The sequence below is a fragment of the Leptonychotes weddellii genome, chromosome 6, assembly GCF_054177405.1.
Source record: "Leptonychotes weddellii isolate Sample4059 chromosome 6, ASM5417740v2, whole genome shotgun sequence".
Taxonomy (NCBI): domain Eukaryota; kingdom Metazoa; phylum Chordata; class Mammalia; order Carnivora; family Phocidae; genus Leptonychotes; species Leptonychotes weddellii.
This window is the reverse complement of record NC_138374.1, coordinates 112,951,248-112,978,698: the sequence shown is the minus strand read 5'-3', so window position 1 is coordinate 112,978,698 and position 27,451 is coordinate 112,951,248. Positions and strand designations below refer to the sequence as shown.

At 50.9% G+C, this 27,451-nt stretch overlaps 1 protein-coding gene and 1 long non-coding RNA gene across 6 annotated transcripts in view; both read right to left on the bottom strand.

Annotated features, from left to right (window-relative positions):
- The window catches only part of LOC145722339 (uncharacterized), a 28,983-nt gene extending 1,534 nt beyond the window's left edge, over positions 1 to 27,449 (bottom strand). The window contains exon 1 of the long non-coding RNA XR_014146544.1: positions 150 to 27,449. This is a non-coding gene — a long non-coding RNA (uncharacterized LOC145722339). The remainder of the gene's footprint in view (positions 1 to 149) is intronic.
- Positions 1 to 27,451, bottom strand: part of NAV1 (neuron navigator 1) — a 244,319-nt gene that overhangs the window by 205,680 nt on the left and 11,188 nt on the right. The window lies entirely within an intron of this gene.

Here is a 27,451-nt window from a genome sequence, read left to right as displayed (position 1 = left end):
AACACAGAGAGAACTGTGGCTCCAGCTTTATCCATACCAAGAAAGGCTGAATGGGGAGCAGAGTTTCTGGTCCGCAGGCTGAGGCTGAAATGAGACAACCACGCCTGGTAGCATCACGGAAGGTCAAGGAGGGAGCAGGACATGCCCACCTGCCGGTAATGAGGCCACAACTCTCCTCTTTAAGGTCAGTGGGGACCATGTGGGGAGCTGGAATCCCACCCCTGGCCCAGCGGTAACAAAGAGCAGAGAACAGAAGACATTAAGAAGAACCAAATGGAAAATTTGAAACTGAAAATATAACAAGTGAAATATAAATCTCAGGGATCAACAGCAGAATGGAGGAGACAGAACAACAACAAAAAAATCAGTGGCTGGAAGACAGAACAATAGAAATTACCCAATATAAACAATAGAAAGAAAACAGACTGAAAAAAAAAAGATTATATTCTTAAGGACCTGTGAGATCTAATAATAATAAAAGATCTAACTTACCTGTCATTGAAGTCCTGATAAGACAGGAGAAACAGCAGGGGGCTGAAAAAGTACTCTAAGAAAGTATGGCTGAAAACTTTCCATAGCTGGTAAGAGACATAAATTTATTGATCCAAAAAGCTTAGCAAATGCCAAACAGGATAAACCCAAAGAAATCTACAAGGCATATCACAATTAAACTTCTGCAAACTAAAGACGGAAAAAAAATCTTGAAAGCAGCAGAAAAACAGGAAACCTTATCTACAAGGGAAAAACAATTAAAATAACCGTGGGTTTCTCATCAGAAACCATGGAGGCCAGAAGAAAGTGACACAGTATTTTTCAAGTGCTAAAGAAAAGAATTATCAACCCAGAGTCCTACACCCAGTAAAAATATCATTCAGGAATGAAGGAAAAGTCAAGAACTCAGATGAAGAGAAACTAACAGAAATTGCTGCCAGCAGATCTACCCGAAAAGAATGGCTAAAGGAAGTTCTCTAAACAGAAAGGAAATGAAAAGAAAGAAATCTTGGAATATCAGGAAGGAAGAAAAATCTGTTAAGCAAAAATATGGGTAAATGCAGTAGGATTTCCTTCTCTTGAATTTTCTAAATCACATTTGATGTTCAAAGCAAAAATTATAACACTTTCTGATGTGGTTCTAAATGCACACAAAAATATTTTAGATGATTATATTATAAACAGGGGAAGATAAAGGGATATAAAAGGAGGTAAAGTTTCTATACTTCAAACTGGTAATATTACAACACCAGAGACTGTGATGTTACCTACATATAATTTAATACCTATAGCAACCACTAAAAAAGCTATACAGAGGGGTGCCTGGGTGGCTCAGTCAGTTAAGCAGCCAACTCTGGATTTCAGCTCAGGTCATGATCTCAGGGTCCTGATATGGAGCCCCATGTTGGGCTCCACACTCAGCAAGGAGTCTGCTTTAGGATTCTCTCTCTCCCTCTCTCTCTGGGTCTCCCCCCACTTGTGCGCATTCTCTTTCTCTCTCAAAGAAATAAATACATCTTAAAAAAAAAAAAGTGGGGCAACTGAGTGGCTCAGTCGGTTGAGTGGCCAACTCTTGATTTCAGCTCAGGTCATGATCTTGGAGTCCTGGGATCAAGCCCCACGTGGGGCTCTGCACTCAGTGGGGAGTCTGCTTGGGATTCTCTCTCCCTCTCCCTCTGCCCCTCCACCCCCTGCTCACACTTGCTCTCTCTCTAAAATAAATAAATCTTAAAAAAAAAAAAAAGCTATGCAGAGAGATGCACTCAGAAAGTCTATATGTAAGACTTAATTGTGGTGATCATTTTGCAATATACACAAATATTAGATTATTATGTTGTATACTTGAAACTCATGTAATGTTATATGTCAATTATATCTCAATTTAAAAAACCACTACAGGGGTGCCTGGGTGGCTCAGGTGGTTAACCAACTGCCTTTGGCTCAGGTCATGATCCTGGAGTCCCGGGATCGAGCCCCGCATCGGGCTCCCTGCTCAGCGGGGAGTCTGCTTCTCCCTCTGACCCTCCCCCCTCTCATGCTCTCTCTCTCTCATTCTCTCTCTCAAATAAATAAATAAAATCTTAAAAAAAAATTTAAAAAAACCACTACAGATAAACAAAATGGAATTCTAAAAAATGTTCAAGTAACCTACAGGAAGACAGAAAAAAGAAAATAGAGGCAAAAATCCAGAACAGCAGATAACAGAAACTTAAATAGCACTTACTTCCTAACATAGCAATAATTACATTATTGTAAATGGCCTAAATATATTAGTTAAAAGACAGAGATTGGCTGAAAGGAGTAAAAAATATAATGCAACAATATGAAGTCTACAGTAAATTCACGTCAAATATAACAATATAGGCAGGTTGAAAGTAAGAGAGTGTAAAAAAGATTATCATGTAAAATTAATCAAAGAAAATCAGAAATGACTATATAATTATCAGATAAAGTAGCTTTGGAGCAAAGAAAATTACCAGGGACAGAGAGGGACATAATATAATTATAAAAGAATCACCCCACCAAGAAAGGAGCAATCCAAATTGTGTATGCACCATACAACAGAGCTCAAAATATGTGAAGAAAAGCCTGATAGAACTGAGAAAAGAAATAAACAAATCCATGACTACAGTTGAAGACAACCAGAATTGGTAGAACTAGACAGAAAATCAGTAAGGATGGAGAAGAATTCAACATCTTTAACTGATAGGATCTAATCAACATTTATAGAACATCCCAACCAACAGCAGCAGAATATACCTTATTTTCAAGTGCTCTTGGAATGTGTATCAAGATAGAATACATCCTGTGTCATAAAACAAACATCAACAAATTTAAAAGAATTGAAATTATACAGAGTGTATTATCTGACTATGATGAAATCAAACTAGAAATTTATAATAAAAAGATAAGAGAAAATTCTCCAAACACTTGAAAACTAAATAACATACTTCTAAATAATTTAAGAGTCAAAAAGGAACTCAAGGGAAATGAAAAAATACATTGAACTGAATAACAATGAAAATGCAACATATCAAAATTTGTGGGATGCAGCTAAAGCAGTGCTGAAAGGAAAATTTGTAGTACTACGTGCATGCATTAGAAAAGAAGGAAAATCGGGTGCCTGGGTGGCTCAGTTGTTAAGCGTCTGCCTTCGGCTCAGGTCATGATCCCAGGGTCCTGGGATCGAGTCCCGCATTGGGCTCCCTGCTGGGCAGGAGGCCTGCTTCTCCCTGTCTCACTCCCTCTGCTTGTGTTCCTGCTCTTGCTATCTCTCTCTCTGTCAAATAAATAAAAATAAAATTAAAAAAAGAGAGAGAAAAAGGAAAATCACAAATCAATAATCTAAGCTCCCATCTCAAGAACCCAGAAAAAGAAGCGCAAAATAAACCCACAACAAACAGGAGGAAGAACATAATGAAGAACAGAAATCAGGGGCTCCTGGCTGGCTCAGTCGGTGAAGTGTGCAACCCTTGACCTTGGGGTTGTGGGTTTGAGCCCCACATTGGGTGTGGAGATTACTTAAAAATAAACTCAATCTTAAAAAAGAAAAGAACAGAAATCAACACACTGAAAACAGAAAAACAAGGATAATCAATTTAACAAAGAGCTAATTCTTTTAAAAGATCATGAGAACAGACAAACCTTTAGCAAGACTAACAAAGAAAAAGAGACAGAAGACATATGTTACCAATATCTGGAAAGAAATAGAATATCACTACAGACCCTGCAAACATCAAAAGGATAATAAGGGAATACTATGAACAATTTTACACAAATAAATCTGACAACATGGACAAGACCGGCCAATTACTCAAAAAATACAAACTACCATAACTCATCCAATATGAAGTAGGTAAATTTAATCACCTATAATTATTAAGGAGATTGAATTCATCATTTGAAAACTCCCCCAAAAGAAATCTCCAGGCCCAGATGGTTTCACTGGAGAATTATATAAACATTTAAAGGAGAATTAACACCAGTTTTACATCATATCTCCCAGAAAAGAGAAAGAGGGAACATTTCCGTCTTTTTGAAACTTTCAAGGAACTAAGAAGTGCCCCAAGCAGAGAGCAGAGCCCAGAGCGATGTGGGGGCTGCCACAAAGCCCGTCAGCTTGGTTTCCTTCTACCTGAGACAGTGATGCTGTGCGGACAATGCAAAGAGGCGGGGAGGATCCAGACTCGCAGGGCCGGCGGTGGTGGCAGGCATGTTGGTGGCTCTGGTTAGTTTCTGATAATGGCAGCACAGTTGATCTGAGCAGACTTCCTGTGACATGACTCAGACTGGGGTTCAAGACACCAGCTTCTCTTAGAACCTGCAGCTTTCCCACCAGTTCAGTGAGCTACCACAGTATCCGATAAAGTCTTTTTCTATGAGCTTAAGCAGGCTTGGGCACCTGCTGGTACAGGTGACCATCACAAGCCTTCTGGGTTGCCCACTCTGACTCAGAGTGCTGGGTCATGCTGCTCCTTCTGCCTGCACGGTTGCTCCAGCTAACCACCATCCAGCCCACACCCATCATCCTGCGAAGTCCATTTCTCATGTCACCTCCTCCAAGGAGACTTCTTGGATTTCTTTAGGGAAATAATGTCCCCCTCCTTGAAATTCCCCTCTCAGGGACTTAACACTTCCCACCTTAGATTATGGACTGTGTGGGGCTTACCTTCTTTGTCAGATGGTGAGCCCCTGAGGCTAAACCTACATTTTTTCCCTTCTCCTGTCCCTAGCCCAGGAGAGGCTCCTCCACACTGAAGAGTGCTCAATAAATGCCTATAAATAAATCGGCACAGTTTGCCCAGGTTAGGGGTTCTTGGTATCCAGGCACGCCCCCTGAATGGAATGTGCATTTTTGGGACACAATGCCTACGACTTTCATCATATACCTGACGCTATTCTACATATTTCTCCTATATTAGCTCATTTAATCATTACAAGAACCCTAGGAGGTAGGTACTATTATTTTTTTTTTTTTAAAGATTTTATCTATTTATTTGACAGAGACACAGCGAGAGACACAGCGAGAGAGGGAACACAAGCAGGGGGAGTGGGAGAGGGAGAAGCAGGTTTCCCGCCGAGCAGGGAGCCCGATGCGGGGCTCGATCCCAGGACTCTGGGATCATGACCTGAGCCGAAGGCAGACGCTTAACGACTGAGCCACTCAGGCGCCCCGGTAGGTACTATTATTATCCTCATTCTATAGATGAAGAAACAAAGGCTCAGAGAGGTTAAATACCGTGCCCCAAGGTTACACTCTTTCTAGAGCAGACATCAGAATTTGCACTCAGTGAATCTGGTCTCTGTGTGCTACTCTGAACCACGATATCCTAGCAGTCTCTCCTGGACGCACTACCGGGCTGTCTGCAGACTGGGTGGGCCCCAGGGTAGGGTCAGGGCAGCTAGAGGTCTGCTGACTAGTGTCCCCTTCACCCCCCGGGGCAGGGTGGGCAGTGGCTCTCATCCACGGCCACACACCAGCTGTCTCCTGGGAAACGTGGAGACCAGGGTAAGCCACCCAAGCTACCAGGGCCAGGGGCTGGCAAGCCCACTGCTGAGCTGGTCTGGGCTTTCTTGTGGCCGTGCCCAGGGCAACCACATCTGGAGCCAACCACAGGAGAAAAGCAGGCTGGCCTGGGGCAGAAGACAAATCGGGCCTCCCTCTATCATTATGGAGGGTCCTGCCGGCAAGAGAGCAAGGCAGGTATATGCCACAGGGATGCGGGGGAGGTAACAAGAGCCCCCTGTTAGGGGCTGGGCTAGGAAGAGCTGGGCTAGAGGAGAGGTGGGGCAGGAACTGCATCTGGGTTTACCAAGGGTCACATGCCCTCTTCAAATATGTGAATATGGCAGAGGAGCATACACACACACACACACACACACACTCTCTCTCTCTCTCTCTCTCATCCGGAGATGACAAATTCTCTGGGGTGAGCAGCCATATTCTGGGCATTCAATACTCCAGGGTCAGCTCCCTGTGGTCTGCCTTGGCCTGATGTCCTGCTGTGTGTATGTCCTCCGAATCAGTCAGGGTGTCTGGCCTGCATGGTAAATTCCTCAGGGACCGGCCCCGTGCCCTTGGAATTCAATCTGGGCTTGACCAACGCAAATAGACACCATGTCAGGGCTCTAAGCAAAGTTTGTTTGTTGACTCTCAAGGGGAGGGCTCCTCCATGGTCCTTCCCCAGTGATGACAGTGGTTTCGGACCACATGGGCCCTGGGCTCTGGGCTAACAGTGCCCGGCTCCGGATTCTCTGGGGCTATTCTTGGAAAGGATGGGACAGGGTAGGGAGGGGCAAAAGCCGGACAGCCTGAGAGGAGATGGCTCCTGGGCCAGAAAGAGAAGTGACTGCCAAGAAGAGCAAAGCCGGACAGCACCCCACATCCCAGGGCATCTACTCAAAGAGTGAGGATCTCACTGTTCGGGAAAAAATAAATCTGCGTGTCCTCCCCTGCACCGTTCAGAGAGAGCCGCCATACTGCCTCATTTGTGGACTTGTAAGGACTGGTTGGCAGCAGGTCAGACAGGTAGGTACTGCTGTCCCCACTTCGCTGATGGCAGCGGAGGCCGAGAGGAATCAGAACCCAGGTATCTAGACTCCAGGTCTGGAACTCGCCCAACCACACAACTGCTCTCAGGAGCCACAGAAGCCAGCGTGGGATGCACCATCCTGCGGGCTGGAGAGGTCTGGCCACCACGAACCCACCACGTGGCGCACGGCAGGCCTCCGCCTTCAGGGGGCTGCAGAGCCCTGCTCCCCCAGCTTCCTCACTCCCCCATCGGAGATCCCACGCCTTTCTCCTTTAGCCTCTGACCACACTCTCGTCCATGAACAACATGAATGGGACGCTCTCTGGGCTGTCGACAATTCCCGACAGGGGCACCGGGCCCCTTCCCTCTAGACGGCCGGACCGTCTGCTGTTCTTTCTGCTCAGATTGGTGATAACCTTTCCACTGTGATCAACAGCCCTGCAGAGGACATTCTCGCAGCTAGATCTTTGTACACATTGCTGACCACTTACTTGGGATAAATTCCTATGTAATCCTACTTTAATAATGGATAAACAAAACCAAAATAGGGAACGGAAATTTGCTGCAAAAGAAAAATAAAAGCTGTAATAAGTGATTCTAGGCAACACAGGAAGGCTGGCCAGGCCCCCAGACCTTGACTGAGGGGGACTGAGGGGCCCCTGCGGTGACACTGCTGGGCTTCCGTAGCCAGAGACCCAAGGACAGGTCCAGAGTGCTTACTCTGTGGTCCCCCTTCATCTGGGATCTCAGCATGGCGGGAGGCCCGGCTCCTTAGCTGTGCAGCTAACACCCTCTCTGCAGGGTCTCCGTTCCTCCTGCCTAGAGCCTGGCAGTGCCTGGAACATGGAAGGTGCTCGAAAGATGCGTGACACTGGTCTGCAGGCACCATCAGCCATGACGACATAGGAAAGGGAGCTGTCATTTATTTATTGGGCACCTGTTACGTGTCAGGCTCCGTGCTAGGAGCCCTGCATCCACAACCACACTCATCATCTCATTTGATTCTCACAGCAATCCCACCTCTATGTCCACTTTACTAATGACCCCGAGGCTCAGGGAGGTCAGCCTGACGTCCACCTCATCACAGTGCAGGCATGTTCAATCCCATTGGCGCGTCTAGAGACCCGGTGCCTCTGAGCCCACGTAGCTCGTGGTGCATGCTGAGCGCTCTGCTCTTTCCAAACCAGTGGCTGCCAGACCCAGCAGGCCTGATGCAGCGCTTGGCAGGGACAGAAGCCGGCACAGGGCACCTCCACCCTGGCGGAAATGGGTGCCTGAGATTCTGTGAAAGCTCAGGAAGCCGGAGGGCTTGGTTGCCTTAGCAACGAGCAACCAGGGTCAGCAGCAGAGCAAGGCGGCTGCAGGGCTAAATGGTAGAAAACAGGCCAGGCTGTCAGGCCTGAGGTTCCAGGTGTGGAGGACCCACATTCCTTCTATACCTGAGCCTCCAGGAACAAGCCTGCCTCTGCTCAGAGAACAGATCCTGAGAGGCCAGGAGGCTTGACTGCCTGGTGCCTCTTCCGAGTCAGAAGGGGAGAGACCCTCCAGCATCGGCCGGGCTGTAAACAGGGTGGAAAAGCTTTGTTCCGCCCCAGGGCACCAGGCAAACGTCCCCACAGTCTCTCTGTGGTTCCAGCACGCACAGGCCTGAAGACTTACTCTCTGTCACCTCTAAGGACAGACTCCCAGCTGGCATGGGGCCTCTTCCCAGAGGCAGACCTGTACTTCTCATAGGGGGGACCTGCAGAGGCCAGAGGCAAGGCTGGGGGTGTGTGACCAGATGCGCCCTGAAATTAGAGGGGGCCAGAATTCAGGGCTGTCTTGACGGGCAAGCTCCTGACAACTGGGAGGAGGGGCCTGACCCTGGCAGTTGCTTCATCTTTGGGTTTGTGGGGTGTACCCCGGGCCGAGCTTGCATGTAGGCCACGGGCTCCTACCAGGTAGGGAGGGAACATGCTTCCTTCCACCTGCTCCAGTTTTTTTTGTTTGGTGTTTTTCAGGTCAGCTTAATCAGGACACACAAGCATCCAGAGGAGCTCCCACCCAGGGTGGCTGTAGTAACTCTATCATAATAAATAACAAGTCCTATAAATAATAAATGATAAATCATAATACATCAAATATGGTATTTTACAGTGAACACATTTTTACATACATTGTTTCATTTGGCTCCCACAAGAACCCCAGTGAGCTAGGCAGGCCAGGTGGGAGCTGCATTTCACAGGCAGGACTGCAAATTTAAAACTGCAGAAGTACATAACTCATCCACTGGTTAGAAGCCAGAGATCTGGGTTTCTGCCACCAAGCCTTCATTCTTTTTATGCTGCCGTGGTCTTAGAAGGTGTCCAGCTGAGCTAAGAGAGAACTATGACAGGGGAGATGGAGGGGACTTCCTAATGCAAAGGTGATGAACTGCTTTCACCCTGAGGGCCCCCCCAACCAGTGCATAGGACAGTGTCCCTCTCTTCAGGCTGCCCCACAAGGCAGTATAGAGAAATGGGCAGCTCCGTGAGTCACTGCATGTTCCCTAGATAGCACCCCCCAAAACAGTTCCATAAATCCTTTTCTTAAGCTTAAGGACGCAGCACTCTTCCCTACAGCTGCTCCCTCCACCCCACATACCCCACTTCTTTATGCGCAACCTCTGGATCTGTGGCGAGAATCTGACCCACCTAGGTTTGCGACAAATTTGTGATCTATCTATTCTTCAGCGCTGTCTTGGCTCAATCACTTAGACTGTATGAATTCAGACCACGCCTAAAACAGCAAAAGATAGTGGAAATATACCTAAATGACCACAGATGTTCCAAATAGGAAAGAGAAAGCTCAGGTCAGGCCCATGGAAAGCTGCTGGTTTTTTGTTTTTTGTGTTTGTTTTTTAACCTTTTCTATTTATTTAGTTAGTTTTGGTTAACTCTTTTGGAAACCATCTTAAAATTAGAGAAAAGTTTCTAGGTTTAGTACAAAGAACAGTTGTTCCCCTAAACCATCTGAGAGTGACTCACTGACATTCTGCCATCTTCCTTGATTCCTTTCGTGTTTCTTTCCTACAAGTCGGGACATTCTGCATGACTACCATACAAACTTCATGCTCAGAAAACGAACACCAATGCATTCTATCATTTACTTCTCATACTCTTTGCCAGCGTTGCCACTTGTCCATAGTGTCCTGCAGAGCAGAGATCCATGGACTGCACTTACTTGTCCTGTTTCTTCCCAGATAACTTTTTTAAAAGATTTTATTTATTTGACAGAGAACAAGAGAGAGAGAGAGAGAGCACAAGCAGGGGGAGGGGCAGGCAGAGCGAGAAGCAGGCTCCCCGCTGAGCAGGGAGCCCAATGTGGGGCTCCACCCCAGGACCCTGGGATCACAATCTGAGCTGAAGGCAGACGCTTAACTGACTGAGCCACCCAGGAGTCCCTTACAGATTTTATTTGAGAGAGAGAGAGAGAGAGAGAGCGTGCACAGGCAAGTATGAGTGGGGGAGGGGCAGAGGGAGAGGAAGAGAGAGACTCTCAAGCAGACTCTGCATTGAGCATGGAGCCCAGTGTGGGGCTGGATCCCAGGACCCTGAGATCATGACCTGAGCTGAAACCAAGAATCGGATGCTCAACCAACTGAGCCACCCACGTGCCCCTCTTCCTAGATAATTGTTTAAACACAGACATGGGGCACCTGGGTGGCTCAGTCATTAAGCATCTGCCTTTGGCTTGGGTCATGGTCCCGGGGTCCCGGGATCGAGCCCCGCGTCGGGCTCCCTGCTTAGCGGGAAGCCTGCTTCTCCCTCTCCCACTCCCCCTGCTTGTGTGCTCTCTCTCGCTGTGTCTCTCTCTGTCAAATAAGTAAATAAAAATCTTTAAAATAAATAAATAAATAAATAAATAAATAAAATAAACACAGACATAATCTTGGCAACCTAGAACGTTTTATATGGTGTCAGATGGTGGAAGGAGATCTTCAGTAACCTCAAAAGTGAAGAGAAGGCTGATGTACTGGCCGCAGAGGCCCATGACACCCTTTGAGCATCCCTGGTGCTGTGTAAACAGGGGTACTTTGAGATCCCTGGAGTCGGTGGCTTCAAGAACTGAAGGTGATGTTAGTGTCAGACATCAAACACCTTCAGAAACCAAAGCCTTGGGGCAGGCCCTGGCCTCAGAGGCATCTGTCCTATAGCCGTGAACCCCTGGTGCCCTGGGGTGGCAGGAGGTGGCCAGGCCGACTCCCACTAGACTAACCTGTCACAGGAACCCACCCAACAGCAGCCACTGACCTTGTCGGGTCTGAGCATCTCTGGCCAGCGCTGGCTGTTCACTGCAGGCAAGCTTTCAGCCCTGAGGACTGCAGATGGTCCTGAACAGAAGTCTTGGGGGTGGGGGGGGGTGAGGGAACAGCCTGGATTTGTCCAGCACGGGGAGGAAATGAGGTTCTCCCCAGGTGTCCTGCTAACAAACGGGAAGCAGCTGAGAGGAGTGGGGAGCTGGGAGGCCTCACCCTGCACAGCTGTCCGGGCTCCGGGCCCACATATCATGCCTTCCAGTCTGACCTTCCTCCCCTGGGCCTGTCATTCAAGCCCAGTGACTTAGAGGGACCTCCAGAAACTTCTGTGTGTGCACGAGGCACATCTGGACTTTCAGACCAGACAGACGCTCTAGGGAAGAGAGGGATCAATAAGCAGCCTGAGGACCAGAGACCCTGCACCAGAGCCCTCATTCCTGAGACCATGCTCTTGGGGTGGGCCCCGTGCCAACATGCATTGCTCGTGTCATCTTACTGAATCCTCACAACAACTCGATGTAGGGCACATGATGAATACTCCCATTTTACAGATGAGGTAACTGAGGCCAAGGAGCTAAAACTACAGGCCTAACAGCCACAGTCATTACCAAACCCATGTGTGCCTCAGCCCGCTATGCAGTCAGCACGTTTGTGGTCATGTGTGTGCCTGCAGCCACGGAGGCAGACAGGAACTGTACTGGACCCAGATGTGACCAGGCATGTCACCACCTATAACTCAGAAAGAACACATTCTCTCAAGGATCTCAGATGCAGCCATGGCAAGTGGGGGGTGGTTTGCCGATGCTGTGTTACTAGATAGGCTTTGAGCACTACAGAAGTCAGAGCTCCAGGGTCCTGGGGCTGGCAGCCCAGATCTACCCATGGCAGACTGCTCACTGAGGAAAAGAGCCACTCCAGGACCACCACTGCCCCGGGGGCTTGCTCTGGGCTAGAGGAGCAGTGGAAGGCCCTCAGCAGCTGTCTCCCACTACTTTTTCACTCCAGCCCCCATGGTCTCCCTTCTCTTTGTCAGCCCGGGACGCCCCCACTCAACTGCTCCCTTGACACACAGCCTGGGCAGCCCCACGACCGCACAACTTCCAGGCACTCAGAGGAGGCCACGCAACTTGCCTTCAATCGCGGGGTCCTGATGGAGGGAAGGCAGTGATACACACCGCACAGGCCAAAGCACTCAGTGGGGCTCAGTCTCCGGTTTTCATCCTTATATGGGTCAGTGACCTTTGCTCTGTACCATAGAGAAAAAGGACACTCTGGATGTGAGTTTAGGGGCCTCACAAATCTGGAAGGTGCAAGCCTTGGGTACAGACCCTGGGAAAGCAGGTGTCTACGGATTGGGAGGAATCACAGCCTCTCCTGGGTAGACACTGGCCAAGCTGGATTTGAGAAGATCCACCTCGCTGTGCCTCTGACAGCCCTGGGCGCATCAATGCCGTCCACCCACACAGCAGATCTTCACTACTGGTTAAATCAGACTGAATGGATTCCGGTGGCACCTCTCTGAGCTCTGTTGCCAATAGGCCCAACAGGGGTGGCAGAGCCCATCCAGCTATACCTGTCGAGCCCTGCACCTGGTCACCCATTTCCTCCCGAGCAGGCAGTGAACCCCATTGATCTCTGCAGGTCAAGGTCCCTCTGGCCCAGCCCCAAGTCTGGGCACAGCACCATCAGAAAAAACAACAGAGATAACCCCCTGCACCAACAGAAGCTGGTTCCCCAGGAACAGGGTGGGGTGTTTATCAGCTCCCCCTGCAGCTGATGGCTTTCCCATGGTGTGAGGCAGGAAGGGCAGGGTGTGGGGAGGGTGTGATGCGAAGATCCTATCAGAGTCCAGTGAAGAGCAGCTGGTCATGTCTTTTATCTTCCGGTGGCTGGGGCCGGTGGGTGGGAGAAGGCAACTATTCCAGAACACTGATGAAGTCAGTCTGGGGACCATAGGTGAGGAGGAATCCTAGAGAGTTGAGCAAATTATGGCATATCCATATTAAAAAAATGTTAAAAATGATGTCTCTAGAGCTCTGATAGGGAAAATACGGTGATCATATTAAACAAAAAAGCAAAACCAGGAACTTGTATGCAGAGTATGATACCAACTGTGAGGAGACAAACTTGCCTTAAAAAGGAGAAAAGAGGGACGCCTGGGTGGCTCAGTCGGTTAAGCGTCTGCCTTCAGCTCAGGTCATGATCCCAGCCTCCTGGGATGGAGTCCCGCATGGGGCTCCTTTCTCAGCGGGGAGTCAGCTTCTCCCTCTGCCTGCCGCTCCCCCTGCTTGTGTGTTCTCTCTCTCTCTCTGACAAATAAATACATAAAATCTTTTTAAAAAGAGAGAGAGAAAAGAAGAAAGAAGAAAATGTGAACAGAGCTTGCTTCTGGAGTGGGGGATTATGGCTATTTAATGCTTTTCCATTTTCCTGTGATGAGTTCTGTTAACCAGGAAAGAAAACCCTAGTGAAAATTCAGGAGAATAAAGGACCCATGGGTTGGGGGACCTGTGGGGCACCGCCGCCACTTCCCGAGAGAAGCGGGGATCTGTGAGTGCAGGTGGGCAGGGGAAGAAAGTGCTGTGTGTGAACGCTGCTAGGGCAGAGACAGGATGGAGAACATAACCTCGGAGGAGCATAGCCTCAGTACAAGGGAGGGGTACAAAGCCACGTGACAGCTGAGTATCCCTGGACACCGAGGGGCAGAGGGAGCCAAGAGTGGGGGTGGGGGTGGGCTTAGTAGGAAGACTTCCTGGAGGCACTGGGCCTCCTACAGGCCTTCACGGGGAACTGGGATGTCCAGGGAGCTGCTGGGTGTTCTGTGGGGCATGGGGAGGGGTCCTCAGAGAACAGAGTGAGCAGCTGAAGTGCCGGAGAGGTGGCCTGCCCCTTGGTCCCTTTGCAGACAGCATCACACGGTGTGTTTGTTGGGAGCGTGCTGGGCGGTGAGGCAGAGTGTGCCCCTGGCGCCCACAGGAAGGAGTGCGGATGTGATGGGGAGAGTTCAGGGCTGTGGGGGAAGGGGGCACAGCCAGGATCTGAACGAAAGGACCAGCTGGAGCCTTGACATGAAAGAAGGTGGCTGCATTTCAAATTGGTCTTTTAAAGAAAAGTCTGAGAGGTGCTGAAGGGCATTTGGGTGTTAATTTTTGGTTCAGTTCAGTGAACTCGGGGTTGGGGGAAGAATCTGGCGCCCATGAAATGCCGGTCTGAAGCCACGAGGCCCCTAAAGGTCAAATCCACCTCATCTTGTGGCCTGGGGTCCTGCCTGCAACTGTGTGGGCCTCAGTCTCCCCCAGAGAGGCAGGGGGTGGGTGACAGCCTTTCAATTATGCTCAGGTCTTGGGGGCTCTGCTAATAAAAATGATTGTAAAACGCTTTGCAAATAGTGAGGCTGCCTCACAACAGAAGCGATTCTTTCCCACAGAGGGGGTTCAGTTCCTGCAGGGATCCACTTGGAACCTCTCTGCCCTCCGAAGAAGGGGCCCTTCTGTTCCCTTGTGATCTCGGTGAATGCCGTGTCCCTGGGATAGCCATGGGCCGGGCCCCGGGCCCACTGCTGGCAGCCGCTCTCACACAACACAAGGGAAACTTTGTGTGCCTCCCAGGCCCGGAGTCACAGCTGCCAAGAGTAGGATCCGCTTCTCTGCCGGCGCAGGAAACCGAGGCACAGGGAGGGAGAGGGACAGAGCCCAGTGGAAACCAGAACCTGTACCTTCTCCCTTAGAAAAGTGACATTAATAACTTACACAGTGATGATAATAAACAATAACCTAATATCCATGGAGCACTGAGTATGTGTCATTCACTTTTACAGGTATTATCTTTTTAAAAATATCTATGTCTTCCTTCCAAGAGCCCTTGATGATAGGGACCTTTCTTATTCCCTATGAGAGGCAGAACAATGGACCCCAAGGATGTCGGTGCCCTAACACTCGGAACCCCTGAAGATATTACCTGAAGTGGCAAAGGGCCTTTGCAGATGTATTTGGGGTTAAGGATGCGGCGATGGGGAGATTATCCTGGATTACCCAGGTGGGCCCAATCGAATCCCGTGAATACTTAAAAGCAGAGACCCTTTCCCACTGTGAGAGCCAGAGACACGGCAGCGGGAGCGTGAGAAGGACTTGACCTGCTGTCATTGGCTCTGAAGCTGGAGGAAGGGGCCACGAACCAAGGAGTAAGACTGGCTTCTAGAATCTGGGAAAGTCAAGGGAACTGAATCAGGAAGGAAGACGGCACTGCCCACATCTTGAGTTTAGCCTCGTGATACGCTGCCGGACCTGTGACCCCCAGGGCTGGGCAGTGATGAATCTGTGCTGTCCCAAGCCAAACAACACAGATGCTGGGGGTCAGTTGTGACAGCAACATTAGGAAACGAATACACTGCCCTTTCCAGGTAAGGACACCGAGACTCCGAAGCGGAAGGCCTCACGGCTGGAGAGCGGGGGAGCTGAGCCTCCACTCTTCGTCCGCGGGCAGGAGCTGACTCTGCCCGGCACGAGGCTCAGGGGTCCCCAGCAGCTCGGTCTGCCCATGCCGCCTCTGCCTGTCACTACGGCGGCATCCTGCCCTCCGAAGCCCTTTCTCTTCCGCACGGCTCCTCCGGCTGTCCTTCCAGCCCCCACGGACACGGCAATCAGTGCCCTCGCGCTGCAGATGGGGACACTGAGCTCAGCGCAGACGGGTGACAGTCACAGAGGCCCAGGTGGCCTCCACTTCCCTGGCTCCCTCTTTCCTTCAGGTCTGCCGGGTGCTGGGGCTCCCCTTGCTGTGCCCGCGGCACCTGAAGCAGACACGGGCAGCATCTGGGAGTTGGCGCCTCCCAGGACTTGCCCCCTGGCCCAGGTAAGCCAACTTCTCCCAGCCTGGGTGACGCCAGGGAAAATCGTGTCAGGGTGGTGACAGCCTATGCAAGGGAGCAGCCAGCCCTCTGTCGGCCAGGCTGAGTCCCGGGTCCCAAGGCTTTCAGAGGAGACTTCTCGGGGGGACACAGGCTTCCTGCTGCTGTGTGGATGTGCAGGAGGTGTGAGACCAGGGGCAGCAACCCTCAGCTCCCATCTGGTTTGCTCAGCACGTCCGCGCTGTCCTGTCACCTCTCCATTAGTCAGTCACTTCTCCCAAACATCCTCCCTTAGGACTTAGCCACAAGCCCAAGACAGCTCAATCAGGGGCCATCTTAACACTCCTAACCATGTATTCTGCCAAAACCGTCTACAAAGCCCTTGCCCGTGCATTACCTCACTGATCCGGCCACCCCCCTGGGCTGTTTACATCCCCACTTTTCAGGAGAGGAAACTGATGCTCAGACAGATGGTCCAAGATCATCCAGAAAAGGAGTCCAGAACCTGGACTACAGTGTTTGACTTCAGAGCCCACCTTCCCTCCTGGTGACTCACTGGTCTCTTACTGACAAATCACCGTAGACAGGACCTGTCCCACCCCTCCCTGCCTTCCCCCTCCAGGAAGGCTCACGTCCATGCATCCACCTCAGCCCAGGAGAGAGCATCAACAGCCTGGGAGTCCCCCTGGGCTCAAACAGAAAGAGGTGGCCACAATCGACATGTGTATATTCTCAGAATGACCTGCTAAGGATGATGCTTTCAGCCCCACTCCAGAGGGAAGCTGGAGGCTGAGGTGAGAAGGCCATGTCACCAAACAGTCAGCCCCTGCCAGGGTCCCTTCAGTCTTCCTGCTGAGATGCAGCTGTGCCCAATGGGAGGGCAGCACTGTCAGCCAGGCCTGGCCCACCAACCCGTGCGGCCCAGCTGCTGGCGGGGGCTGTGCTGGAGGGGTAAGTCACAGAGCCTGGAATCCAAAGCCTTCCAGGCCTCCACCCATCCCAGCCAACTCGGCATCTGCCCTCCAGATGTCTCCACTTCAGAAACACCTTCTGCCAACAAGGACCCAACACCAAGGTCAGGAGGCCTACTTGACGCCTGAAAAACGCCTTCAGGGCCCACCGCGTATGTGGCATTCATGACCTGCCCTCCCTGGTGAATCAATGATTCTTAACCTAACTGCCCTTAATTCTTAGGTGTCTTTGCTCCAACCTTGGACATCTCACTCCACGTTGGTGCTTGCTGCCTGAGTGCCTGAGCAGAGGCAGCTCCCAGTCTGATGGAGGAAACGCGGTCCTGCCTTCAGGGAGCTCCCACTCTGATGGGCAAGGCACAGTTGCTAACTTCAGGGAGGCTCAAGGATGAGTGGGGGAAACAGAGCCCTTGCTCTCCAGTAAACCCCAAACTGACGGGGCAGACGGAGCCCTGCCCTAAGGGAGCCTATAGTCTGACAGGGGAAACATTTCTGTCCCTGGTTTTCCAGTGTCTGGGGGGAAAAGGACTCAGAAGAAAAACCTAGAAGCGTAAATGATGGAAAGTAAAACTAACCCTTATTGCGTGTTTATTGTGAGCCAGCTACTCTGCAGGTTTAATCTTCTCTAGTTTTCGCCCTAACCTCATAGACCGTCGGGGAAACCAAAGCATCGTGGTCAGTTACGCAGCTAGAACGTGGCAGAACCAAGAATCACAGCCAGGTCTGTGCGTGCCCACATCCTGCTTCTGCAGAACACTGCCTGTGATGGGGGCAGAGGCCTTACCTTTGTTCCCATCATCCTTTCGGCAGGGGGATGCTCCTTCCTGTCTGCAAACCACCATTCTCGAAATATTGAAAAGTGACCACGTTTAGGACAATCTCAGTGGTTGACAACATCCCACTATCCCAGCAGCAGGCGGGACTGCCAACATAGTCTCTTTAGTTAGTTATTAAAGATTTTGTTTATTTATTTTTTTAAGTAAATTTTCCACCCAATGTGGGGCTCGAACTTATGACCACAAGATCAAGAGTCACGTGCTCTACCAACTGAGCCAGCGAGGCGCCCCCAACACTGTGTCTTTAAAACAAGGAGATCGGGCGCCTGGGTGGCTCAGTCGGTTAAGCATCTGCCTTCGGCTCAGGTCATGATCTCGGGGTCTGGGATCGAGCCCCACGTCAGGCTCCCTGCTCAGTGGGGAGCCTGCCTCTCCCTCTCCCTCTGCGTGCCACTCCCCCTGCTTGTGTTCTCTCTCTCTCTCTCAAATAAATAAATGAAATCTTTGAAAGAAAAAAAAAAAACAAGGAGGACTCACAGCAGAACTCCTGTCCAGCAAGTTCCGTCGCCTGTGAGCTTTGCCCAGTACGGAGGCTCCTGTGGTCAAGGACTCTTTGGGGCCTGAGCAAGAGACGGTTCAGAGCACCAAGGCCCCACCCCATGTGAGCCCCAAGCCAGTCCCTGGAGGAAGGCAGGGCTCAGGACCTCTGGAGAGAATAATGACTGAGGAGCACGACAGGAAGGCCTGTGGTAGTGGAAAATGCGAGAAGTGCTGAATATGCTCCCTAAGCCCACTGTCTGTACTGTGGCACCCAGGCTGGCCTGGATCAGAAGCCTGGCCTTCCTGTCACCGAGCCAGAGCCCTGGGAGGCCTCGGGGTTCCTGGCACAGATCCCAAAGCTCTCTGTGGCTTCTCTGTCCCAGGAAAGGGGCTCTGCGGAGAGGGGAGATAGAAATGCTGCCACGCAGCAACAGAGATCCAGATTGTCGAGATCTTGGTTTCTTTCCATGGGAACAGTGACTTGGGCCCTGAAGGAATGGGAGACAGGGTTTCATTAAATCCCTGCCTCTCGGGGCCTGCTAGGGGGTAAGGAACCCTGGGCCCAGGGCCAACCCCCCTCCTCCTCTGCCTCACTCTGTGGCGTGTCATTTCCCTTGGCACCCCAAACCGCCCCAGATGCAGGGTCACTGGGCTCCTGCCTGTGGATCCTTGGCCCAGGAGAGCCGCCAGCCTGAGTGGTTTGGGCAGGGCCGGGGGGGGGGGTGCTCTGCCCATCTGCAACAGGGCAAGCTGTTCTGGCCTTGCAGGAAGGCTGTGCTGATGGTAGAGGAAAGTTGGTCCTGGCTAAGAGCCTCATAACTAAAAGGGGAAAAGATCCCAGAATAAGAATCCTGGAAAATCTCTGACCTTTTCCTCTTGCCAACCAAGAGCCTCCTCGCCTGCTCCATATACTTACTGAGCTTTACATCCTGAAACACAAAGCCTAAAAGGGAGAAGGTAAGAATATTGTTTTTTGGTGGGGAGGTGGTATCGGTGGCAGGTGGAACCGCAATGAAGAATCAGAGATTTCTGGGGCGCTTGTGTGCCTCAGTTGTTAAGCGTCTGCTTTCGGCTCAGGTCACGATCCCAGGGTCCTGGGATCGAGCCCCACATCGGGCTCCCTGCTCCGCGGGAAGCCTGCTTCTCCCTCTCCCACTCCCCCTGCTTGTGTTCCCTCTCTCGCTGTGTCTCTCTCTGTCAAATAAATAAATAAAATCTTTAAGAAAAAAAAAAAAAAGAATAAGACACTTTTTGGTGCCACCCAGGAAACTGGAGGCAAACCTGGCACCCAGGGAGACAAACACAGCTTGCTCCCCTATGCTGCTGACCCCCCTGGCTGACCCATCCTGCCAGGCCATCCTGCAAGGGCAGGCCTCCCCCCCCAGCACCAGTGCCTGCCCTCCCCAGACTCTCCCCAGTCTGGAGAAGAGGGGATATGCGCAGGGCCTGCTTCCCCAGCCCAAAAGATGCACAGCTGCCCGCGGTGGGCACAGGGGAGGGCGTGGGGATCCGGCTGGCTTCTGCTGGGCAACTCCGCCCTCTGGTGGTAGCAGTAGGAAAATGCAAGGGCATGCAGACAAAGGGTGAGCCAGATCCGTTTCTCCCTTTCCCAGAATCCCTCTATGCAGCCTCTATTAAGCACCTATTGGCGGATGGCACTGGGCCCTGCGCAAAGAGAAGTGGGCAGACACCACCCTGTTCTCGAGGGCTTCTAAACGAGACCCACGCAGGAGAGAGGCAAGCAGTCCTTCCACAGCTCTGGCCTACCAGGCCTTCCCTTCTGTGATGAATCCTACAGAGGCAAACCCGCTCCTCTCTGCCCACAGGCGAGACCCCTGGGCCATCATATGGGCCCCAGCATGCTTCTCACCTCCTTCAAAACTCTGCTCCCAGTTCTCCTTGTCTGGGAAGCCAACTCTGCCTAGGGGCCCTCAGCCTCCCCCATCCCACACTGAGGCTCCAAGGCAGCGGCTCTTGGAAGAGTCACCGTTTGATGGTTCATGTCGCCGTGCCAACCTCTACAGTCAGATCTCCGACTGCACTGGGAGCTTCCCAAGGGCAGGAGACAATGGATAAAAGGCAACATTTACTGGGAACCCATGTCATGCAGACACCTTATGATCACCACCTCATTGAAGCCTCCCAGCAGACCTGAGCTGGCAGAACCAAAAACAGCCCCAATTATAGAGAGGCCACTCAGGCTCAGAAGGTCACAAGGCTTCACCGAGAGCTACCACTTGTGAAACAAGAGCCGCTTCCCATGCCTGGCACCATGCTAGCTGTGTTACAGGGCTTCTCTCATTCGGTTCTCATACTGGCCCCACGAGCTAGGTTCAATGATCCCCATTTCACAGACGAAGGCATCGAAGGAATACATAGTTTACACAAAGTCATGCACTAAAACGTGGCAGGACAAGAAGCCTTATTTTTATCCCTGTTTTTTGGACAGCCAGGCCTCCTCCTCCTCCTTCCTGCCCCTCCAAGCCCCTCACACAGAGCTCCACACCCACCCCGGACACTGCCCAGCACACAGACAGCTTCCTTTCCAAGGCCCCGGAGGAACCCTCTCATCTGACTCCAACAAACCCCAGACTCGACACATAAATGCAGCCTCCTGCTTCTCTTCATTCCCTCCCCTTCTATTGAAACAAAAACCCTGCTTGACATTTCTCAGTGTTATTACAGTAAAGGGACTGGATTCCAGCCAGCTATGCCTGGACTTTCGTTATTTATTCTTTCCAGTCTGAGTGGCATGGGCAAGGCGGCTCTCAGTTTACCCACCTGAGAACTGGGAAGATCAAGAACTATCCCCTGGCCTTTGATTACCAGTAGAGGAAGGTGCCAATGTGGAGGCTGAGTGGGCTGGAGGCGGCGGGGTGATTTCTGACTTCAGTTCTCCCTCGGGCTGACCCAGGGGGACCTCTGGGACCACAGTCAGCTTTGCAAGTGATCTCCACATGGAGAGTTAATAAAATCAAGGCCTACTGGGGGCCCCTTAAGTCACTGCACAAGATTGGGCACACGAGCATCAGGACATGTCTGACTGCTGTCCCATGGGCTGGACTGAGAGACACTGGACAAGCACATACCCCAACTTTTGTCTTTTTTTCCAAAACTCCGAAGCACTGTCACAAAAAGGGGAGCACAGCAGCTGAAATTTGCCCAGATTCCTCAGAAGGCGCCAGGATCCTATGTTGAGGACTAATCCCATCCACCCTGGATGAATGATTGGGGTTTAAATGCGGAGTTTCAACATCACTATTGGCGGCATGGGAATGCAAAACAATCTCAACTTGACACCGAAGCAGAATTCTCTGGAGCTTCCTAACAGAAACGACAGCCTATTTTTATCTCAGGCCCCTCCAGCCATGAAGGGGGGCCCTGTGGTCTGGCAGCATCATGCAGGGCTGGGGAACCAAGAGTCGGGGCTCCTGGGTCCCTGGCTGACTCACCATTGTCCCTGGCCCAGGGACGAGCCTGCTGGTCTGAGCTTTTGCCTGTGGTATTTGCCACTGCAGAGACCTCAACAGAATTAAGCCTGTTTCTATAGGGGAAGATTAATGACTTTCTAAGGCTCTTCAAGGAGATGGCACCTGAGAACCGAACTTGTTTTCAACGCAGGGGATGGGAGGACGACAATGCTCTCTGCTGGCCAAGAAGGGCTAATTCTCCAGAAAGCGGGCCCCAGGGACTGGCCCAGAGTCTCCATGGAGGGGAAAAGGGCAGCTCCTCAGACCCCTGCTGGAGGCTGGGGTTGGACAAAAGATGGGGCTAGGAGAGCAGAGGTGAGAAGTGGGGTATTTCTCACCCCTGCCTTAAATGCCTTTGCACCCAGTGGCACTCACTTCTGCCTTTCCTGCCCCATCCAGCAGTTAGAATTCCCTTCTCTGTCCTCCCACAGCCCTGAGCTGCCTCTGGTGCAATCATTGGCTTGCTCACCAGACCCGTTTTTGTAGGTGAGCCTTCCACTGATTGTCCGAGCCCCTAGCTCAGCCCCAAAGTCGGCCAAATGCTCAGTGAATGAATGAACGGACCGGTGAATGAATGAATGTAGCACTTTCAATTCTCTCTCTCAACCTAAGTCTCCCAGACCCAATCCCTCTTGGGCCAACTTCCTCACTGGCTGTTCTCACGGGGTTCTCTCATCTGCGGAGCCATCTGCCTGCCAGCCCCAAAAGCTGACACTGAAGCCACCACTGACCCCCCCATGAGCTTCCTCCGCAGTGCCTTTCCTCCAGCACCCGGGAACCCATTTGGCTCCAGAATCCCCACCTAACCTCTCCCCTTCCTGGCCTCTTTTTCGGAAACACCTTTTTCCTGCCTCATCAGGCTGCTGTGTTTCCTGCTTGGGAAGACATGATTGGAAAATGCTATTTATAGCAGCCCCCCCCAACCAGGCCTGGCTGAGGTGACAGTTGTCCTGGCCCAGGGGGTGCAGAGAGAAGATGCTTGGGCCTTTCCAGGGTCCCAGCCACCAGGGGAAGGAAGCTGGGCACCCAAATGACAGGCAGGACCTAGAGGAAGCCTCTGCTGATACTCAGGCTGATTCCCCCTCCTGACTTCCCCATAGCTGTTAATGACCTCCCAGCTCCCCCAAATCCCCAGACTTGAACCTCAGAGGCAAAGAGTTGCAGAATTTAGATATGGACAACTTAAGAGACCAAACGTGATGAGGAAACCGAGACTCAGAAAGGGAAAGAGGTTTGACTGAGAGCACATAAGAAGTGAAAAGCAGGTCCCCTGGCTAAAATGCCTCGCGCATCCCACTGACAAAGGACTTCATACCCATTGCCTCATTCAATGTCATCAGGCAGGTGGTACATTACGGATTGAACTGTGTCACCAAAAAGAAGGTTGAAGTGCTAACCATCAGGATCTCAGAATATGACCTTATTTGGAGATAGGGTTGCTACAGATGTAATTAGTTAGGATGAGGTCATTTTCGAGTAGGGCTGGCCTTCTAAGAGGGGATTTGGACACAGACACACATAATGGGCAGATGATGGGAAGACCACAGGGAGGAGATGGCCACATCACCATGAAGGCAGAGACGTGGGGTGATGCATCTTTCAGCCACAGAATGCCAAGGATTGTCGGCAAACACCAGAAGCTAGAGGAGGCAAGGAAGGATGCTCCAGAAAGATGTCCTGGCCGACACCTCAGTTTTAGACTTGTAGCTTCCAGAACTGAGACAATACATTTCTGTTGTTTAAAGCCACCCAGTTTGTGGGAACTTTGTTACGACAGTTCTAGCAAATGGATACACGGCATTATACCTATTTGACAGATGAGCCACAGGAGCCCAAATTCAGGCCCTCTGACTCTCAGTCCAGAGCTCTTCCAAAGAGGCTGCATGCTTTTTTGATTCTCCTCTCTCTTGCGTCCTTTCCATGGCCAACTCCTGAAGTCCTGTTGGGTTTTCCTTTGTGAAAAATCCACCCACTCTCCCGTTCCTTTCTGCAGGGCTGCCCTCACTCAGGCCCTCCACGTCAGGAATGGGACAGTGGATCTGCTGGCCCAACTCCCCTTCTTGCAATCCACTAGTTCACTTCACACCTCTTTCTCGAAAGCCCACTGTGTGACAGGGTCTGTGCTAGGTGCCAAGGTCCTCTCATTGAACAAAGCAGACCTGGACCATCCTCCTGTTAAAACACTGCTTCGGGGGCACGTGGGTGGCTCAGTTGTTAAGCGTCTGTCTTTGGCTCAGGTCATGATCCCAGGGTCCTGGGATCGAGCCCCACATCGGGCTCCCAGCTCTGCGGGAACCCTGCTTCTCCCTCTCCCACTCCCTCTGCTTGAGTTTCCTCTCTCACTGTGTCTCTCTCTGTCAAATAAATAAAAAATCTTTAAAAAAAAAAATAAGACAAAACAAAAAAAAACCTGCTTCATCATGTCACCTCCCTGCTCTGGGCCTTGGGTGTCTTCCCACCACCTGTAGGCTAACATCCTCCATCCCCTGCCTATAAAGATGCGCCAGGTCCATTCAGGTCAGAGAACAACCTTCTGTCTTACAGGGAAACCAGTCGCCTCTCAACTAGTGATCTGAACTTCTAGCTCTAGGAGGTAAGGATGGCTTCCAGACCATGAAGGAAAGAAAAGGTCCTGTGGCCTTTTACAGGAAGCCACCAAAATGGGAAGTGTTCTGGAGAAACAGGTGACAGAGCAGACTTCAAAGACTTCCCACTCATCTTCACTCTCAAACCCCTGGCCAATGCCCTACGGATGCTCAGTGGCTGGGACTCCTAGAGCAATGGAAGCCCATAAATGGTGGTGTGTTCTTACATTGGAAGTTAAAAGGAAAAGACTACATCATTCAACACAGGTGAATCTCAAAAATATTATGTTAAGCCAAAGATGCCAGACACAAAATATATCATACCCTAGGATTCCATTTACATGAGGGTCAAGAACAGGCACCATTCGTCTATGGTAACAGAAATCAGCACAGTGACACTGTGGTGGAGGGCAGGGAGGTGTACTGATGGGATCAGACCGAAGATGGAAATGCTCTGTATCTGGACTGGGATGCGGGTTATGAAGGTGTATTCATCTATCAAAAAAGCATCAAACTGGACACTGAAGATTTATGCATTTCATGGTGTGTAAAGTGTATCTCAATTTAGAAGAGAATAGAATGAAATGGAAGAGTAAGGGGCTCGCTCGCTCTCTCTCTCTCAGCTGGAAGGAAAGGTGCCCCCAGGGCACACAGTGGGGGACAGGGGTGTTACTGAAGGTGAGGAGCCATTTGCTTTTGCTCATCTCTCTAGACCTGGAATCTTGCTCAGGCTCTTGCTCAGTCCACCACCTGGGTTCAGACAGCAGCGCAGGTCTCTCTACAAAGAGACAGACGGAAGCAAATAGAGCGGGCACCTCAGCCCATTGGCCGCTGAGCACAGGCTTCTCTGGCTTCTAAGTCAAGCCTTCTGCCTCAAAGGCACCCAGGCGGAGCCTGAGCCCTCCCTGGTGTCCTACTGCCATGCAGACGGCCCCAGCCTGCATCCTGGCCCACAAAGGCTTGAGCTTATCATTTCCAATCTCCCACCTTCCCATATACTTCGCCTCAGCCACATCTGCGACCTCTCCTCCCGAAGCCAGTGCCATTTATAATGCCCTGGAAACGCAGCCTGGGCCAGATAATAGGCGGGCTTTGCCAAACAAAACCCCAGGCCACTCCACTCCCCCACACCCTCCAGAGGCCTGCAGTCTGGAGCCCAGTGGGGCCCAAAGGGACCATACGTCTTAGAGCCGGCACCACTCCCACCCGGTCTGTCTGACCCTCAGACAGGGAAACATTTCCCCCTGTCTGGTATATAAACACCCCTTGGGGGATAAATCCACCCAGCAGCAGAGTCTGCAGAGCTGGGGAGCTGAATGCTTGCGGCATCCTTGGTTTTGCTCAGTCATGTTGTCTGGCCTGCATTTACCCTCCCAGGACCAAGTGCAGAGAGCCACGGGGCATCCAGATCTAGGGTGCTGATAATAGCTAACGTCAGCTTTACGCCAGATGGTTTGTAACACCCTCCAGGACGACCCTCACAACTCTGTGGGGTAGGTATGACTGTCCCCATTGCGCACATGAAGAAATTGAAGCTCAGGGAGGCTGCAGGTCAGTCTGACTCCAAAGACTGCATTTTCTACCATGCCATTCATGCAGAGGCTCCATGTCAGGGAGAAGCCAATGAAGCAAGGAGGTGGCCTCTGAGCCAGCCAGGCAAATTCAGGACCAAGGGCACTTACATTCATTCCTGCCTGTCCCTCAGCTTAAGGACAAATTTCTCCCTTATCCTGGGACTAATCAATGAGCAAATATTTCCTGAGCCCCACTATGTGCCAGGACCCACCTAGGCTATTACAGGCTTATCTCTGCCCTGGGTAGCCTCTCCCAGACTGTATCAGCACACCAACCCCCGCCCCCCTCCCCTGACACCTGCCCCAGCCCTGCCATCCCAAACACAGAGGCCTTTGTCTGGGACTGGATATGGGTTATGAGAGTGTCACGGTCTCTGTGGCCAGCTCACAACGGCCCTTCCCACCTACTTCCCACAGCCACCCCAATCCTGCAGTCACTTTCTGAACCTCCCTAGTGGCCTCTGATTTTTTGCTGGCCACGGCCAACAAGAGGAAGTGGGGAGATGACTCAGAGGTGTGATGTGGCCGTAACAGATGTGTCTTTGTGATGACATTCCCTAAGGAGGTGGGTAATGAGTGACAGAGAAAGACCTGGATATCACAGGAGGTGTGTAAACAGGGAAAGGTCAGGTTATTAGATCCAGACCAGCTAAAAAGCAAAAGTCTTAATGGATTCCCAGCCTAGGGCAGCCCTAAATTCACGCACAATAGTTATGTTCAACTCTGAGGAGAAAATGAGGAACAGAACTCAAAATAGAACACTTTTACATTGTTCCTTTGCGTAAAATTAGAAGTGATAAAATTGGTGATGTACTTTTAAGTAGCTTTCACTGAAAGACAAATCCTAAGCACTTGTCAAAATAAATGCAGTAACACAATTTTTAAAAAAAAACCCTCAATGCGGGGCGTCTGGGTGGCTCAGTCAGTTAAGCATCTGCCTTCGCTCAGGTCATGATCCCAGAGTCCTAGGATGGGAGCCCCTCATCTCCCCGCTCAGCGGTGGGCCCTGCTTCTCCCTTTCCCTCTTCCTCTCCCTCTGCCCCCCCCCCCCCCGCTCACGCTCTCTCTCTTTCTCTTTCTCAAATAAATAAAATCTTTAAAACAAACAAAAAACCTCAATGTGATTTCTGCATTTGTGTAACAGATATGACGACCGTGGGCCCCTGAAGACGCTGCCCACTCCTCTATATATGGCCGTGGGAGTATTGGAAAGGACAAAGGTCAGGAGTCAGGGTTCCCCACCTGATTCCCTGAAGCTACGCGGCCTTGGGCAAGTTACCTAGCTTTGCTGAGTCCTGTTTTCCCCATGTGTATAAAGAGGAATGCGTATCTGACCACCTCACAGGGTTGCCGTAGAAAGGAAATGAGATGTTGGCTATGAAATCGGTCAGGGAAGGTTGTCCCCTAAGCTTGAGGAACCTCTACAGTGAACGCCTGAGAAGAAGCCATGACAGGAGGATGAAATTTGGGTCTTGTGATTTCCTGAGAGCTCTGCTACACTCAGGCTCGGGCCATGAATGTCCCCAAGTGGTAAGGGCCTCAGATACTCACCCACAGATCCCTCGGGGGCCAGATCTACACTCACTGCCCACCCCACCTGGGCCTAGGACAAAAGGCCTGGGACTGAGCAGCTTTTCAGAGGCCTATGGAAGAAAAAGTCATGGGTTCCAAAATACAAAAAATAAAACTGCAAAACTGAAATTAATCACGGTTTAATGAAACATCTGTAAAATGAAACATCATGTCACCTGCATCGATATTTAAATGTACTTTTCATAAAAATTCATCATATTTGAAAATAACTCACAGGTGACATTTTTCTCACTTCACAGTAATTTGTGCATATGTTCAGGGTGACCCAGAAGTCGCCAATTTTAAATTATTAAGAAATT